This window comes from Aquarana catesbeiana, linkage group LG01, assembly GCF_042186555.1.
Source record: "Aquarana catesbeiana isolate 2022-GZ linkage group LG01, ASM4218655v1, whole genome shotgun sequence".
NCBI lineage: Eukaryota > Metazoa > Chordata > Amphibia > Anura > Ranidae > Aquarana > Aquarana catesbeiana.
Window position 1 is genome coordinate 522,113,937 of NC_133324.1, and position 18,297 is coordinate 522,132,233.

General features: G+C 47.9%; 6 pseudogenes; all 6 read right to left on the minus strand.

Moving 5' to 3' along the window:
• Window positions 1-603: 603 nt before the first annotated feature.
• LOC141125102 (5S ribosomal RNA) lies at window positions 604-722 on the minus strand (annotated as a pseudogene).
• A 1,069-nt stretch (window positions 723-1,791) lies between these two features.
• On the minus strand, window positions 1,792-1,910 carry LOC141125073 (5S ribosomal RNA; annotated as a pseudogene).
• A 1,669-nt stretch (window positions 1,911-3,579) lies between these two features.
• Window positions 3,580-3,698, minus strand: LOC141125101 (5S ribosomal RNA; annotated as a pseudogene).
• Window positions 3,699-4,180: 482 nt separating this feature from the next.
• LOC141125087 (5S ribosomal RNA) lies at window positions 4,181-4,299 on the minus strand (annotated as a pseudogene).
• A 1,750-nt stretch (window positions 4,300-6,049) lies between these two features.
• LOC141125066 (5S ribosomal RNA) lies at window positions 6,050-6,170 on the minus strand (annotated as a pseudogene).
• Window positions 6,171-7,070: 900 nt separating this feature from the next.
• LOC141124811 (5S ribosomal RNA) lies at window positions 7,071-7,189 on the minus strand (annotated as a pseudogene).
• Window positions 7,190-18,297: the final 11,108 nt, after the last annotated feature.

Sequence of the window (18,297 nt, forward strand, 5' to 3'; positions counted from 1 at the left end):
CCATCCAGGTACTAACCAGGCCCGACCCTACTCAGCCACCAAGAGTCAGACAAGATTGGGTGCTTTCAGAGTGATATGGCAATAGGCAATCTCCTTTGGCACCCTCTACCCTCTTGAGAAACGCCAAGGTGGCTACCTCGGGAAAGAAGCCACTAAATAGGCCAGGTCCAAGAAATAAATAAAGAAGTCTATGGCACCTGGAATTACCAGGCGGTCTCCCATCCAGGTAAGAGCCAGGCCTGTCTCTGCTTAGCCTCCGAGGTGAGATTGCGCGCTTTCAGGGTGATGTGGTAATAGGTAATGACCTAGGGCACCCTCAACCCTCTTGAGAAACGCCAAGATGGTCACCTCGGGGAAAAAGCCAAAAAAGGTCAAGTCCAAAAGCAAAAAATTAGAGAAGCCTACAGCACCTGGTACTCCGAGGCGGTCTCCCATCAAGGTACTAAACAGGACTGACCCTGCTTAGCCTCCGAGATCAGGCACTTTAAGAGTGATGTGGCCTTAGGCAATCCACTTTGGCACCATCAACCCCCTTGAGAAACGCCAAGATGGTCACCTCGAGAAACAAGCAATAAAATAGCTCAAGTCTAAGAAAAAAAAAGGAGCCTACGGTACCTGGAATTCCTGGGCAGTCTCCCATCAAGGTACTAACCAGACATAACTCTGCTTAGCCTCCGAGATCAGATGAGATTGGAAGCTTTCAGAGGGATGTAACCATATGCAATTGCATTTGGCACCCTCAACCTCTTGAGAAACGCCAAGAGGAAACAAGCCAAAAAATAGGTCAAGTCCAAAAAAAAAAATTAAAAAAGCCTTCAGCACTTGGTATTCTCAAGCGGTCTTCCATGCAGGTACTAATCAGGCCCAACCCTGCTTAGCCTCCAAAGTCACACGAGATCCTCAACCCTCTTGAAAAAAGCCAAGGTGGTCACCTCGGGAAAAGACCCAAAAAATAGGTCAAGTCCAAAAAAAAGAAACCTATTTCACCTGGTATTCCCAGTCGGTCTCGCATCCAAGTACTGACCAGGCCCGACCCTGTGAAATCAGACACTTTCAGGGTGATGTGGCCGTAGGGAATTACCTTTAGCACCCTAAACCCTCTTGAGAAATGCCAAGATGGTCACCTCGGGAAACAATCCAAAAAATAGGTCAAGTACAAAAAAAAAAAAAAAAGAAGCCTACAGCACCTGATATTCCAAGGCTGTCTCCCATTCAGGTACTAACCAGGCCTGACCCTACTTAGCCTCAGAGATCTGATGCTTTCAGGGTGAGCCAAAGGCAACCCTTTTTGGACACCTCAACCTTCTTGAGAAACGCCAAGATGACACCTAGGAAAACAAGCTAAAAAATAGGTCAAGCCCAAAAAAAAAAGAAGCCAACGGCGCCTGGTATTCCCGGGCGGTCTCCCATCCAGATACTAACCAGGCCTGACGCTGCTTAGCCTCCAAGATCTCAGACAAGATTGGGCGCATTCAGGGGGATTTGGCCATAGGGAATTTCCTTTTGCACCCTCAACCCTCTTAAGAAATGCCAAGATGTTCACCTCGGGAAACAAGCCAAAAAATAGGTCAAGTCCAAAAAAAATAAGTCTACGGCACCTGGTATTGCCAGACGGACTCCCACCTAGGCACTAAACAGGCACGACCTTGCTTAGCCTCCGAGACCATGCGCTTTCAGGGTGATGTGGCCATAGGCAATCTCCTTTGGCACCCTCAACCCTCTTGAGAAAGGCCAAGATGTTCACCTTGGGAAACAAGCCAAAAAATAGGTCAAGTCCAAAAACAAAAAAGAAGCCTATGGCACCTGGAATTCCCAGGCGGTCTCCAATCCAGGTACTAACCAGGTCCAACCCTGCTTAGCATCCGAGATCAGATGAGATCAGTCGCTTTCAGGGTGATGTGACCATAGGCAATCTCCTTTGGCACCCTCAACCCTCTTGAGAAACGCCAAGATGGTCACCTCGGGAAATAAGCCAAAAAATAGTTCAAGTCAAAAAAAAAAAAAAGCCTATGGCACCTGGTATTACCAGGCGGTCTCCGATCCAGGTACTAACAAGGCCTAGACCCTGATTACCCTCCCCCCCTGAAATCGGATGAGATCGGATGCTTTCAGGGTGATTTGGCCATAGGCAATCTCCTTTGGCACCCTCAACCCCCTTGAGAAATGCCAAGATGGTCACCTTGGGAAACAAGCCAAAAAAAAGAAAAAAAGAATGGTATTCCAAAGCTGGCTCCCATCCAGGTGCTAACCAGGCTTGACCCTGCTTAGCTTCCGAGATTCGGTTGCTTTCATGCTGATATGGCGGTTAGCGATCTCTTTTGACCCCCTCAATGCTCTTGAGAAACGCCAAGATGGTCACCTCAGGAAACAAGCCAAAAAATAGGTCAAGTCAAAAAAAAAAAAAAGAAGCCTACAGCACATGGTATTCCCAGGCGGTCTCCCATCCAGGTGCTAACCAGGCCTGACTCTACTTAGCCTCCTAGATCAGATGCTTTCAGTGTGAAGGGGCCGTAGGCAATCTCCTTTGGCACTCTCAATTTTTTTGAGAAACGCCAAGATGGTCACCTCAGGAAACAAAAGCCTAAATCACCTGGAATTCCCAGGTGGTCTCCAATGCAGGTACTAACCCAGGCCCGACCCTTCTTAGCATCACGAGATCAGATGAGATCAGGCGCTATCAGGGTGATGTGGCCGTAGGCAATCTGTTCTGGCACCCTCTTGAGAAACGCCAACATGGTCACCTCTGGAAACAAGCCAAAAAATAGGTCAAGTTCAAAAACAATACAGAGAAGTACTCCGAGGCGGTCTCCCATCCAGATACTATCCAGGCCTGACCCCAGGTAGCCTCCGAGATGAGGCGCATTCAAGTGATGTGGCCATAAGCAATCTCCTTTTGCATCCTCAACCCTCTTGAGAAATGCCAAGATGGTCATGTTGTGAAACAAGCCAAAAAATAGGTCAAGTCCAAAAAAATAAAAAATAAGCCTACGGCACCTGGTATTCCCAGGCATTCTGTCATTCTGGTACTATCCAAGCCAAACCCTGCTTACCCTCAAATAATAGACAAGATTGGGTGCTTTCAGGGTGATGCAGCCGTAGGCAATCTCCTTAGGCACCCTCAACCCTCTTGAGAAATGTCAAGATGGTCACCTCGGGAAACAAGCCAAAAAATAGGTCAAGTCCAAAAAAAAAAAAGCAGGCTCCCATCCAGGCCTGACCCTGCTTAGCCTCCGAGATCAGATGCTTTCATGCTGATGTGGCCGTTAGCAATCTCCTTTGGCCCCCTCAATCCTCTTGAGAAAAACCAAGATGGTCACCTCGGGAAACAAGCCAAAAAATAGGTCAAGTTAAAAAAAAAAGAAAAAACAAACCTACCGCACCTGGTATTCCGATGAGGTCTTCCACCCAGGTACTAACCTGGCCCGACCTTGTTTAGCCTCCTAGATCAGATGCTTTCAGTTTGATGTGGCCATAGGCAATCTCCTTTGGCACCCTCAACCCTCTTGAGAAACGCCAAGATGGTCACCTCAGGAAACAAGCCAAAACATAGGTCAAGGCCAAAAAAAAAAAAAAAGAAGAATCCTACGTCACCTGGAATTCCCAGGTGGTCTCCCATGCAGGTACTAACCAGACCCGACCTTGCTTAACATCCACGATCAGATGAGATCAGGCGCAATCAGGGTGATGTGGCCATGGGTAATCTCGTTTGGCACCCTCAACCCTCTTGAGAAACGCCAAGCTGGTCACCTGGCGAAACAAGACAAAAAAGATCAGTCGCTTTCAGGGTGATGTGACCATAGGCAATCTCCTTTGGCACCCTCAACCCTCGTGAGAAAGGCCAAGATGGTCACCTCTGGAAACAAGCCAAAAAAAAGGTCAAGATAAAAAAAAAAAAAAAAAAAAAGCCTAAGGCAACTGGTATTCCCAGGCGGTCTCCAATCCAGATACTAACCAGGCTCGACCCTGCTTAGCTGCCGAGATCAGAGCTTTCAGGGTGATGTGGACGTAAGCAATCTCCTTTGGCACCCTCAACCCTCTTGAGAAACGCCAAGATGGTAACCTCAGGAAAAAAGCCAAAAAATAGGTCAATTCCAAAAAAAAAAAAGGAAGCCTTGAGAAACGCCAAGCTGGCAAGAGAAACAAGCCAAAAAATAGGTCAAGTCCAAAAAAATAAAAAAGAAGCCTACGACACCTGGTATTCCCAGGCGGTCTCCCATCCAGGTACTACCCAGGCCCGACCCTGCTTGCACTTCCAATATTAGATGAGATCGGCACTTTTAGGGTGATGTGGCCATAGGCAATCTCCTTTGGAACTCTCAACCCTCTTGAGAAATGTCAAGATGTTCACTTCGGCGAGAAACAAGCCAAAAAATAGGTCAAGTCAAAAAAAAAAAAAAAAAAAAGCCTTTGGTATATGGTATTCCCAGGCGGTCTCCCATCCAAGTACTAACCAGGCCCGACCCTGCTTAGCCTTCAGAGATCAGGAAAGATCAGTGCTTTCATGGTGATGTGGATGTAAACAAACTTGTTTGGCACCCTCAACTCTCTTGAGAAACGCCAAGAAGGTCACCTCGGGAAACAAGCCAAAAAATAGGTTAAGTCCAAAAAAAAAAAAAGCCTTCAGCACCTGGTAATCCCAGGCAGTCTACCAACCAGGTACTAACCAGGCTTGAATCTGCTTAGACTCCGAGATGTGGCAGTTTCACTTCGATGTGGCCGTAGTAAATCTCCTTTGGCACCCTCAACCCTCTTGAGAAACAACTAGATAGTTACCTCGGGAAACAAGCAAAAAAATAGGTCAAGTCCAAAAAGAAAATAAAGAAGCCTACAGCACCTGGTATTCCCAGGTGCTCTCTCATCCAGGTACTAAGCAGGCCCAACGCTGCTTAGTCCCCGAGATCAGGCGCTTTCAGGGTAATGTGGCCGTAGGCAATTGCCTTTGGCACCCTCAACCCTCTTGAGAAACGCCAAGATGGTCACCTCGGGAAACAAGACAAAAAATAGGTCAAGTCCAGAAGAAAAAAAAAAGAAGCCTTCGGCAGCTGGTATTCCCAGGTGGTCTCCTATCCAAGTACTAACCAGGCCCGACCCTGCTTAGCCTTCAGAGATCAGGCAAGATCAGTGCTTTCATGGTGATGTGGATGTAAACAAACTTGTTTGGCACCCTCAACTCTCTTGAGAAACGCCAAGAAGGTCACCTCGGGAAACAAGCCAAAAAATAGGTCAAGTCCAAAAAAAAAAGAAGCCTAAGGCACCTCGTATTTCCCAGACGGTCTCCCATCCAGATACTAACCAGACCCGACCTTGGTTAGCCTCCAAGAATCAGATGTTTACAGGGTGATGTGGCTGTAGGCGATTGCCTTTAGCACCATCAACTCTCTTGAAAAACGCCAAGATGGTCACCTCGGGAAACAAGCCAAAAAATAGTTCAAGTCCAAAAAAAAAAAAAAAAAGCCTATGGCATGGTATTACCAGGCGGTCTCCGATCCAGGTACTAACAAGGCCTAGACCCTGATTACCCTCCGCCCTCCGAGATCGGATGCTTTCAGGGTGATGTGGCCGTAGGCAATCTCCTTTGGCACCCTCAACCCCCTTGAGAAATGCCAAGATGGTCACCTCGGGAAACAAGCCAAAAAAAAAGAAAAAAAGAATGGTATTCCAAAGCTGGCTCCCATCCAGGTGCTAACCAGGCCTGACCCTGCTTAGTTACCGAGATCAGACGCTTTCATGCTGATATGGCGGTTAGCGATCTCTTTTGACCCCCTCAATCCTCTTGAGAAACGCCAAGATGGTCAACTCAGGAAACAAGCCAAAAAATAGGTCAGTCAAAAAAAAAAAGAAGCCTACAGCACATGGTATTCCCAGGCGGTCTCCCATCCAGGTGCTAACGAGGCCTGACTCTGCTTAGTCTCCTAGATCAGATGCTTTCAGTGTGAAGGGGCCGTAGGCAACCTCCTTTGGCACTCCCAACTTTTTTGAGAAACGCCAAGATGGTCACCTCAGGAAGCAAGCCAAAAAATAGGTCAAGTCCAAAAAAAAAAAAAAAAGAAGCCTACATCACCTGGAATTCCCAGATGGTCTCCAATGCAGGTACTAACCCAGGCCCGACCCTTCTTAGCATCACGAGATCAGATGAGATCAGGTGCTATCAGGGTGATGTGGCCGTAGGCAATCTGTTCTGGCACCCTCTTGAGAAACGCCAACATGGTCACCTCTGGAAACAAGCCAAAAAATAGGTCAAGTTCAAAAACAATACAGAGAAGTCTATGGCGGCACCTGGTACTCCGAGGCGGTCTCCCATCCAGATACTATCCAGGCCTGACCCCAGGTAGCCTCCGAGATGAGGCGCATTCAAGTGATGTGGCCATAAGCAATCTCCTTTTGCATCCTCAACCCTCTTGAGAAATGCCAAGATGGTCATGTTGTGAAACAAGCCAAAAAATAGGTCAAGTCCAAAAAAATAAAAAATAAGCCTACGGCACCTGGTATTCCCAGGCATTCTGTCATCCTGGTACTATCCAAGCCGAACCCTGCTTAGCCTCAAATAATAGACAAGATTGGGTGCTTTCAGGGTGATGCAGCCGTAGGCAATCTCCTTAGGCACCCTCAACCCTCTTGAGAAATGTCAAGATGGTCACCTCGGGAAACAAGATAAAAAATAGGTCAAGTCCAAAAAAAAAAGCAGGCTCCCATCCAGGTGCTAACCAGGCCTGACCCTGCTTAGCCTCCGAGATCAGATGCTTTCTCGCTGATGTGGCCGTTAGCAATCTCCTTTGGCCCCCTCAATCCTCTTGAGAAAAACCAAGATGGTCACCTCGGGAAACAAGCCAAAAAATAGGTCAAGTTAAAAAAAAAAAGAAAAAAGAAACCTACCGCACCTGGTATTCCGATGAGGACCCAGGTACTAACCTGGCCCGACCTTGTTTTGCCTCCTAGATCAGATGCTTTCAGTTTGATGTGGCCATAGGCAATCTCCTTTGGCACCCTCAACCCTCTTGAGAAACGCCAAGATGGTCACCTCAGGAAACAAGCCAAAACATAGGTCAAGCCCAAAAAAAAAAAAAAGAAGAATCCTACATCACCTGGAATTCCCAGGTGGTCCCCCATCCAGGTACTAACCAGACCCGACCCTGCTTAACATCCACAATCGGATGAGATCAGGCACAATCAGGGTGATGTGGCCATAGGTAATCTTTTTGGCACCCTCAACCCTCTTGAGAAATGCCAAGCTGGTCACCTGGCGAAACAAGACAAAAAATAGGTCAAGTCCAAAAATAAAGAAGCCTACGGCACCTGGTATTCAAAGGCTGTCTCCCATCTAGGTACTAACCAGGCCCAACCTTGCTTAGTCTCTGAGAACAGATGCTTTCAGGGGGATGTGGCTGTAATTAATCGCCTTTGGCACCCTCAACCCTTTTGAGAAACACCAAAATGATCACCTGGGGAAACAATCCAAAAAATAGGTTAAGTCCAAAAAAATAAAAAAGAAGCCTACGGCACCTGATTCCCAGGCGGTCTTCCATCCAGGTACTAACCAGACCCGACCCTGCTTACGCCTCAAATATTAGATGAGATCGGGTGCATTCAGGGTGATGTGGTCGTAGGCAATCCCCTTTGGAACCCTCTTGGGAAACATCAAGATAGTCACCTCGGGAAACAAGCCATAAAATAGGTCAAGTCCAAAAAAAGAAAAAAAAGAAGCCTTTTGCACCTGGTATTCCCAGGCAGTCTCCCATCAAGGCACAACCCTGCTTAGCCTCCACGATCAGACGAGATTGGGCGCTTTCAGGGGGATATGGGCGTAGGCAATCTCCTTTGGCACCCTCAACCCTCTTGAGAAACGCCAAGATGGTCACCTCGGGAAACAAGCCAAAAAATACGTCAAGTCCAAAAAAAAAAAAAAAAAAAAAACAAAGTCCGCGGGCACCTGGTACTCCCAGGTGGTCTCCCATCCAGGCACTAATATAGCTTGAACCTGCTTAGTTTCTGAGATTTCAGTTTGATGTGGCCATAGGAAATGTCCTAGGGCACCCTCAACCGTCTTAAGAAATACCAAGATTGTCACCTCGGGAAACAAGCCAAAAAATAGGTCAAGTCCAAAAAAAAATAAAGATGCCTACGGCACCTGATATTCCCAGGCGGTCTCCCATCCAGGTAATAACCAGGCCCGATCCTGGTTAGTCTCCGAGATCAAACGAGATTGGGCGCTTTCATAGTGATGTGGCCATTAACGATCTCCTTTGGCACCCTCAACCCCCTTGAGAAACGCCAAGATGGTCACCTTGGGAAACAAGACAAAAAGTAGGTCAAGTACAAAAAAAAAAGAAGCCTGTGGCACCTGGTATTCCCAGGTGGTCTCCCATCCAGGCACTAACCTGGCTCAAACTTGCTTAGTCTCTGAAATCAGGCACTTTGTGGGTGATATGGCCATTGGTAAACTCCGCAAGCATCCCCAACCCTCTTGAGAAACGCCAAGATGATTACCTCGAGAAACAAGCCAAAAAATAGGTCAAGTCCAAACTAAAAAAAAAGAAGCCTCTGGCACATGGTATTCCGAGGCAGTCTCCCATCCAGGTACTAACAAGGCCTGACCATGCTTGGCTTCCGATGTCAGAAAAGACTGGGCGCTTTCAGGGTGATGTGGCCGTAGGTAATCTCCTTTGGAACCCTTAACCCTCTTGAGAAACGGGTCAAGTCCAAAAAAAATCTATATTGATGTCATTGGTTAATCTAGATGTTCACAATTTTGCCTCTAGCTGGACTGGCCTTAATGTGATGTGCCCACCAGCCTATTAACTCAGGTGCCTGAATTTGTGGTGCCTTACATGGCTCCACACTATTCCCTTTATCTATGTCTTCTATGAGTGGAACTCCTGCATCAATTACAACTCAAGCGTCACACAGTACCCTAATTCACAGTTGGTGAGTGCCAGCTTCTGTTACTGAGTGTGCAGCCTCTCAAACTTTATTAACCTTATAGCCCCTAGTACCTCTTTGGGTGGTGTTTCTTTTGTTTTTCCCCCCTTTCCTTTGCCCCCTCCCCCCTTCCCTTCCCATCCCCCTCCCCCCTGTTCCCCTTCCGCTTGCCTCTTCCCCACCTCCGTCCCCTCCCTTCCTTCCCACACTTTGTTTCCCTGTTTCCCCCTGTTTCTTCCCTTCTTGTTCCCCTCCCTTCCTCCCCTTTCCCTTCTCCCCTGATCCTCATCTTGCCCCCCTTTCTGGTTTCCCCCCCTCTTCCCCCTCCCTTTTTCCTTGTTCTTATCTTCCCCTCCGTGTCTGGCTTTCCTTATCTTCAGGTCCCCCTCTTCCCCTTCCCCATCCCACTGGTTTTCCTTCTGTCCCTCTTTCCTACACCACCACCTGGGGTCTATTGTAATTTTAGGATAACGGCACACCTTTTATGATATCACCAGTACCGTGTTGTTTACAGTCTGTTTAATTCCATCCTTACCCATTAGAGGCTGTCTGTCATCCCCTGTGTCCGCTGCGGGGGATTTATATTGGGTCCTGCATGCCCACGGAAACCGCCTGATTGGGTGAGTTTGTTCTTATCTTTACCCCATTTGTATAAGTGTTTTGATAATGGTTGTTATGGTTTTGCTGCAATAATCTATTGTATATACCTTTATATATTAAAGCCATCTTATATCATGTTCTAGATATGCTTCTCCTGAGGAAGCGGTGTTAACCGCGAAACCGGTCGAGATTCAAAGCTATATATACACTCCTCATCTAAAACCTTGCGGAATCCACTTGCTTAGACTGTGTGGTATTTCCCTTTTATGATTATATGTAGTGATGTTGTTTGTAATTGCAATTGTAATTGTAATTGTATTTTTATCATTTTTTTTCCATTAAAATTGAATTTTTATACATTTTTAACTCATCCTTATACCTATTACTGTATACCAATATTGAGTACTGGAATAGTCCCACCTCTTTCCTACTTTGGGAGGTCGAGACGGGAGTTGACAGTGGCAGCAACTGCAACTACGTCTCCACCCTCTCATCCCCCTTAATTAAAAAAAAGAAACTTCGGCACCTAGTATTTCCAGGCAGTCTCCCATGCAGGTACTAACCAGGCTCAACCCTGCTTAGCCTCTGAGGGTCAGATGAGATCTGGCACTCTCAGGGTGATGTGGACATAGGCAACCTCCTTTGGTACCCTCAACCCCATTGAGAAACACTGAGATGGTCACCTCAGGAAACAAGCCATAAAATAGGTCAAGTTCAAAAAAAAAAAAAGATGCCTGCGGCACCTGATATTCCCAGGCGGTCTCCCATCCAGGTACTAACCAGACCTAACCCTGCTTGGCTTCCAAGGACAGATGAGAACGGCGCTTTCAGGGTGATGTGGATAAAGGCAATCTCCTTTAGCACCCTCAACCCTCTTGAGAAACACCAAGATGGTCACCTTGGGAAACAAGCCAAAAAATAGGTCAAGTCCAAAAGAAAATAAAGAAGCCTATAGCACCTGCTATTCTCAGGCGGTCTCCCATCCAGGTACTAACCAGGACTGACGTGGCTTAGCCACCGAGGTAAGCTGAGATTGGGCACTTTCAGAGTGATGTGGCCTTAGGCAACCTCTTGTGTCACCCTCAACCCTCTTGAGAAATGCCAAGATGGTCACCTTGGGAAACAAGCAATAAAATAGCTCAAGTCTAAGAAAAAAAAAAAAGGAGCCTACGGTACCTGGAATTCCCAGGCGGTCTCCCATTGGTGGTGGAAAATTGGTGGTGTTCTTCTAAACTTATTAGTACCACAGGCAGGCAGCTGCATTATTTACATTTAGTGTACTGTGTCCTCTGCACAGTGTGCACCTAAAGCTACCTGAAGAAAATTGGTGGTGTTCTTCTGATCCTATTAGTACCATAGGCAAGCAGCTACAGTATTTACAGTTAGTGTACTGTGTCCTCTGCACAGTGTGCACCTAAAGCTACCTGAAGAAAATTGGTGGTGTTCTTCTGATCCTATTAGTACCACGGGCAGGTAGCTACATTATTTACAGTTAGTGTACTGTGTCCTCTGCACAGTGTGCACCTAAAGCTACCTGAAGACAATTACTGTTGTTCTGATCCTATTAATACCACAGGCAGGCAGCTACAGTATTTACAGTTAGTGTACTGTGTCCTCTGCACAGTGTGAACCTAAAGCTACCTGAAGAAAATTGGTGGTGTTCTTCTGATCCCATTAGTACCACAGGCAGGCAGCTGCAGTATTGACAGTTAGTGTACTGCGTCCTCTGCGCAGTGTGCACCTAAAGCTACCTGAAGAAAATTGGTGGTGTTCTTCTGATCCTATTAGTACCGCAAGCAGGCAGCTGCAGTATTTACAGTTAATGTACTGCGCCCTCTGCACAGTGTGCACCTAAAGTTACCCGAAGACAATTGCTGTTGTTCTGATCCTATTAATAGCACAGGCAGGAAGCAACAGTATTTACAGTTAGTGTACTGTATCCTCTGCACAGTGTGCACCTAAAGCTACCTGAGGACAATTGCTGTTGTTCTGATCCTATTAATACCACAGGCAGCAACAGTATTTACAGTTAGTGTACTGTGTCCTCTGCACAGTTGAATTTGCTAGCTGCAGTATCAGTATATATACATTCCAGCTTTGTGCAGCTACATCTCATTGCAGGGCATTAGTATGTCTGGAAGGCCAACAAGGAAAGGCAGACAGTCACAAGCCAAAAAAAGAGGGCAAGCAGGCTGTGTCTAGAGGCAACAGTGCTGTTCATAGAGTAGGTGCATCCTCATCAGCACGTGGCCGTGGGACACGCTTGTCCTTTTTTTTCGGCAGCTGGCCCTGTTGAGTCGCAACATGCGGAAGGCTTGGTAGAGTGGATGACCAAGCCATCCTCATCCTCCTCATTCTCTCTCACCCAGGCTCAGGGTACTTTGTCTGGTAAAGCAGCTGCCAACGGGGCCTCTTCCCTCGGCTCAATGGCATCAGTCTCTCCTTCCCTAGCCCCACCATGTCCTTCTGAGGAGTCCCCCGAACTGTTTGACCACAGTGTTGGGTACATGCTCCAGGAGGATGCCCAGTGTTTTGAAGGCTCCGATGATGCTACCCAGCTAGAGGAAGGCAGTAACGTGAGCCCAGAGAGAGGGGGTGCCCAAGAAGGACAGCAATCTAGCAGTCATGTTCCCCCAGCTGCAGTATACTGCCAGCTTTGCTCCAGTGATGAGGAGAGAGGGGAAGATGAGGTCACTGACTCCACGTGGGTGCCTGATAGGAGAGAGGAGGAGGAGGAAGCACATCTCCAATGAGGCAGGATGCCCTCCAGGGGCCAGCTTAAGGGCAGCACACTGACTGCATCACACCGCAGAGCTCCGCATGTGCAGGGCGCTGCTGTCTTTGCGTGTTATTCCAAAAGTTCTTTGGTGAGGGCCTTTTTTGAGATGAGTGCATGAGTGCATCAGATCCCATCGCTGCTATTTGCAACATATGTCTCAGGCGTATCTCGCGTGGCCTAAACATCACCACATGCTTGAACAGACATATGTCAACCTGCCATGCAGTTCGTTGGCAAATGTACCTAAAAGACCAACACCAAAGAACAAAGCGGACCTCTCCTTGCTCCTCATCAGCTGGGATCTCCAACCCCACTATACCTTCAGTCCTCTCTGAAACCTGCACTGAGAGGAATTAAGGTGTAAAATTAGGTGTGTCACAGCCAAGTACTTGTGGGCAATCTGCTATCGGTACACCGAAGTCAGATTGTACCAGGCAAATTTCCATGCCCCAGCTGCTGCACCGCCGAAAGAAGTTTACTTCCAGCCATCCACATGTCCAGCGGTTGAATGCTAGCTTGGCTAAATTGCTAGCACTTCAACTGCTGCCTTTTCAGTTGGTAGACTCTGAGTTTGTGGAATGTGCGGTTCCTCAGTGGCAGGTTCCCAAACGCCACTTTTTCTCATGGAAGGCGATTCTGGCTCCCTACCGGCATGTGGAAGGCAATGCCCTGGCCTCGCTGGACAGGGCAGTCAGCGGTAAGGTGCATATTACCGTTGACTCATGGTCCAGCAGGCATGGACAAGGACGTTACCTATCTTTCACCGTGCACTGGGTGACTCTTCTGGCAGCTGGGAAGGATGCAGGACAGGGTGCGGTAGTGTTGGAGGTTGTTCCACCATCACGCCTCCAAAATTCTACTAGTGGTGATTCTGCCACACCTCTCTCCTCCACCCCCTCCTCTTCTTCTTCCTCCATGGCCTCTTCCTGTGCTGATTTGTCCTCGGAACCAGCATTGCTCCGTAAGCGTTCGAGGGGCTACACAAGCACGCAGGCAAGAAGATGCCATGCAGTACTTGAGCTGGTGTGCTTGGGGGACAGGAGCCACACTGGGGCAGAGATTCTGTCAGCTCTGCAGGGGCAGGTTCAGAGGTGGTTGATGCCACGCCAGCTTAAGGCAGGTATGGTGGTGTCACGTACCTGGTAGGTTGTGAGCCTGAATTGCAGGGAAAGACCTCCCTTACAGCTCCCACTCCCGTTCCCCTGGAATGTAAACAGAGGGCCAGGAGTGAAGAGTGGTATGGGTGCCTGGCAGGATCAAAGGTTGCTGGAAGTACAGTAGTGGTGACACCCTCTGGAGTCAGGAACCTGAAGAGAAGACTGAAGGCAGAGACTGGAATGCAGATAGGATCAGAAGCCCAACAGGTAAGTGAGCCGGATAGTGGAACACTGGACTGGAACCAGAAACAACAGCAGACAGGAGCCTGGAACGCTGGACTGGAACCAGGAACAAGCAGTAGGTAGCAAACTGGAACGCTGGGCTGGAACCAGGAACAAGCAGTAGGTAGCAGACTGGAACGCTGGACTGGAACCAGGAACAAGCAGTAGGTAGCAGACTGGAACGCTGGACTGGAACCAGGAACAAGCAGTAGGTAGCAGACTGGAACGCTGGGCTGGAACCAGGAACAAGCAGTAGGTAGCAGACTGGAACGCTGGGCTGGAACCAGGAACAAGCAGTAGGTAGCAGACTGGAACGCTGGGCTGGAACCAGGAACAAGCAGTAGGTAGCAGACTGGAACGCTGGACTGGAACCAGGAACAAGCAGTAGGTAGCAGACTGGAACGCTGGACTGGAACCAGGAACAAGCAGTAGGTAGCAGACTGGAACGCTGGACTGGAACCAGGAACAAGCAGTAGGTAGCAGACTGGAACGCTGGACTGGAACCAGGAACAAGCAGTAGGTAGCAGACTGGAACACTGGACTGTAACCAGGAACAACAGCAGGTAGTAGCCTGGAACGCTGGGCTGGAACCAGGAACAAGCAGTAGGTAGCAGACTGGAAGCTGGTATACACAGCGGAGGTCAACAAGCCGGTGGTCGGTATCGGTCGGACAGCAGAGGTACCAAGGGAAATGCAGAGGAATGATCAGGCAAGCCAAGAGGGTCTGGTGCAGGCGGATAGCAGAATGGTCAAACAGGAAGCCGGGTCAGATAACAGGATACACAGGTCAGATCAGGTAACACACACAGAACGCTGTAGAGCAGACAGCGGGGATGAAGTGTGACAGACTGGTTTAAATAGCCCGCCTGACAACAGCGGGAGTGCGCGCGCGTGCCCGTGCGTGACCGCACCCGTGAACGCGCGCGCATGCGCAGTGGAAGCCGTGGCTGTGTTCCCGTGCGCCTGGATCGCTGGTTACTGGCAGGATCTTCATGACATTGCCCCCACCCAAGGGGCAGCCTCCGGATGCCCCTTTGAGAAAATTTCTTTGGATGGGATCTTTTAAAAGTTTGTAACAGATCTTCAGCATGAATATTATCTTCTGGTTCCCAAGAATTCTCCTCTGGGCCAAACCCCTTCCATTTTATCAAAAATTGATTCTGGGTACCTCTTTTCCTATGGTCCATGATAGCCTCCACTTCCAATTCCTCCTCCCCATCTACCAAGATTGGATCAGGAGGATCCGTACTTCGACCTGGAAAAGGGTTGGCAATAGATGGTTTGAGCAAGGACACATGAAAAACTGGATGTACCTTTAGTGAATCCGGGAGTTCAAGTTCATATGCAACTTCATTAATTCTCTGTTTAACAGAAAACGGTCCAAGAAACTTGGGACCCAATTTCTTGGAAGGGCAAGCCAACCTGAGGTTTACTGTGGACAACCATACCTGATCCCCAGGTGCAAGTAAGAGCTCACCTCGCCTTTTCCTATCGAAGGTTGCTTTATTATACTCCTGGGTCCTGGTCATGGTGTCCTGTAAAACCTGGTTGTTAGAGGTAAAGAAATCCAATTTCTCCTGGACTACGGGTACCGTGCATTCTGGAAGAGAGTTAGGTAAAAATGAAGAGTGGAAGCCATAATTTGCAAAAAACGGAGTCTGTTTGATAGCAGAATGAATAGAATTGTTATAAGCGAATTCGGCCAATGGCAGAACAGAAATCCAATCATCTTGGGCAAAGGAAGAAAAACAGCGCAAATATTGTTCAAGGGTCTGGTTTGTTCTTTCTGTTTGCCCATTAGTCTGGGGATGATAAGCTGATGAAAATGAAAGTTCAATGTTCAAGGTTTTACTCAAAGCCCTCCAGAATCGAGAGGTAAATTGTACCCCTCGATCTGAAACGATATTGACTGGTACCCCATGGAGCCTGATGACCTCTTTAATGAATGCTTGTGCTGTTTCTGTAGCTGAAGGAGTGCCCTTCATTGGGACAAAGTGAGCCATCTTCGACAACCGGTCCACTATGACAAAGATTGAGGTGAAGCCCCCAGCCGGGGGTAATTCTACAATAAAGTCTATAGAGAGCATTTTCCAGGGTCTATCTGGGACAGGCAAGGGTTTTAGTAGACCCCATGCCTTTGTTTTGTGCCCTTTGTTCCTAATGCAGGTGGTACAGGACTCTACAAACTCTTTACAATCCTTGCGTAGCTGAGGCCACCAGAAGGCACGCTGTACCAAATCAGTGGTCTTAGCTACGCCAAAATGCCCAGCCAGCGCATGATCGTGGCAGAGCTCTAGTACTGAAACTCGTAATGTTTCAGGTATAAAGATCCTACTCTCATGCCACAGTAACCCATCCTTAACCTGAAGCCCTGTTCTAATGGAGGATTCTAATCCTGCGGAAGCCTGTTTAATCTGAGAGAGTAGATCTCCCTGAAGTAAAAGAAAGTTCCCCGGGGACAGGATGGTGTCTGGAGGGGAAATCTCTTGGGGTTTGTGAAACATCCTAGATAAGGCGTCAGGTTTGGTATTTTTGGAACCAGGGCGGTAAGTGACGTGAAAGGAGAACCTGGAGAAAAAGAGAGCCCACCTGGCCTGACGTGGTTTTAACCTCTTTGCCGATCTCAAATACTCCAGGTTCTTATGATCTGTAAAAATTAAGACTGGATGAGCGGCACCTTCCAACAGATAGCGCCACTCCTCCAATGCTGACTTGATTGCCAACAACTCTCTGTCACCTACATCATAATTTCTCTCTGCCGTGGACAATTTACGAGAAAAGAAGGCCACAGGATGCAGCAGGGCCTTAGTTCCCTGTCTTTGGGACAACACTGCCCCTACTGCAATTTCAGATGCGTCCACTTCTAGTATAAATGGCAGAGAGGAATCTGGATGCTTTAGTACAGAGGCGGAGGTGAAAAGGCCCTTGAGGGTCTCAAAAGCCTTTTGAGCTTCAGCAGACCAATGGAAGCGTGTACCTTGTTTGGTTAGTTGTGTGATGGGTGTAATGATGGCTGAAAACCCTTTAATAAATTTACGGTAAAAATTAGCGAATCCAACGAATCGCTGGATTCCTTTTTTGTCTGTCAGGACTGGCCAATCTAGGACTGCACTGACCTTTTGAGGGTCCATTTTAATGCCCTTACTCGAAATGACTAACCCCAAAAATGGAATACTTTCCTGTTCGAATTCACATTTTTCAGCCTTTGCATATAGACCGTGTTGTCGAAGTCGGCCCAACACACTTCTGACGTGCCTGCGATGGGATTCAAGGGAACAAGAAAAAATCAATATGTCGTCTAAATAGACAATGACAAACAGGTCTAGAAAATCACGTAACACATCATTAATAAAGTATTGAAATGTAGCAGGGGCATTGCACAGGCCGAAAGGCATCACGAGGTACTCAAAATGTCCATAGCGGGTACGAAAAGCGGTCTTCCATTCGTCTCCATCCCTAATACGAACTAAATTGTGGGCCCCGCGGAGGTCAAGTTTGGTAAATATGGTGGCCGTCCCCAGTCTTTGGAACAGTTCTGGTACTAGGGGGAGAGGGTACTGATTCTTCACAGTGATCTTATTTAGTTCGCAGTAATCCACACAAGGCCTGAGGGTTTTATCTTTCTTCTGCACAAAAAAGATGCCTGCACCTGCGGGAGACGTGGATGGACGAATGAAGCCTCTTTTAAGGTTTTCATCAATGTATTCTTTCAACGCCCCTTGTTCCACTTCAGTTAAGGGAAATATTCTTCCTAAAGGAATTTCAGCACCGGGAAGTAACTCAATGGGACAGTCATAGGTCCGGTGAGGGGGTAACACCTCTGCCTTCTGCTTGCTAAATACGTCCAAAAAGTCATGATAGGCAGCAGGAATGGAGGGGTGTAGACTGGGGTCTGTATCTAGACATAGCAAAGTAGGGCTCTCCTGGGTATTCTGAGTTTTGCAGAACTGTTGTCAATACGGAGAGGAGAAGGTAACCTCACCCGTGTTCCAGTTAATGTCCGGATTGTGAGCCTGTAACCATGGCATGCCGAGAATTATGGGGAACAGGGGTGAAGCGATAATGCTGTTCCTGATGGACGTTGAAAATGGAAACGGGTATTGGGATAGTCTCTTGAGTAACTGGTCCAGATTTTATAGCGGTTCCATCAGCTAGATGAATAGAGAGTCCATGGGCTTTATGCGACAAAGGTATTTGGTGTTGGGAGGCAAAAAGAGAATCCATGAAACAGCTGCAAGCTCCCGAGTCAATAATGGCGGTTATTTGTAGAGTCTTTCCTGGAAGCTGTAGCAGAAGAGGAAGAGCAAGGTGAGTGGTATTTTTAACCAGGGGGTTCACATAGTCAGTAGATAGAGAAAAACACTTACGGGGTTTTAGGGGACAGTTCCTGACATAGTGCCCAGGTTCCCCGCAATATAGACACAAATTATTTGCTCGACGACGCTGTCGTTCCTCTTGGGTGAGCGAAGGCCGCAGGACTCCCAGTTGCATTGGCTCCGGTAAGTTAAACGTAGAGGTGGGTGGTGTTGGTGAAGAATGATGGGGAACCTTAGGGGTAACCCAAGTTGGACGAGAAGACCCCATAGCTCTCTCAGATCTACGCTCTCATAGGCGTCGATCGAT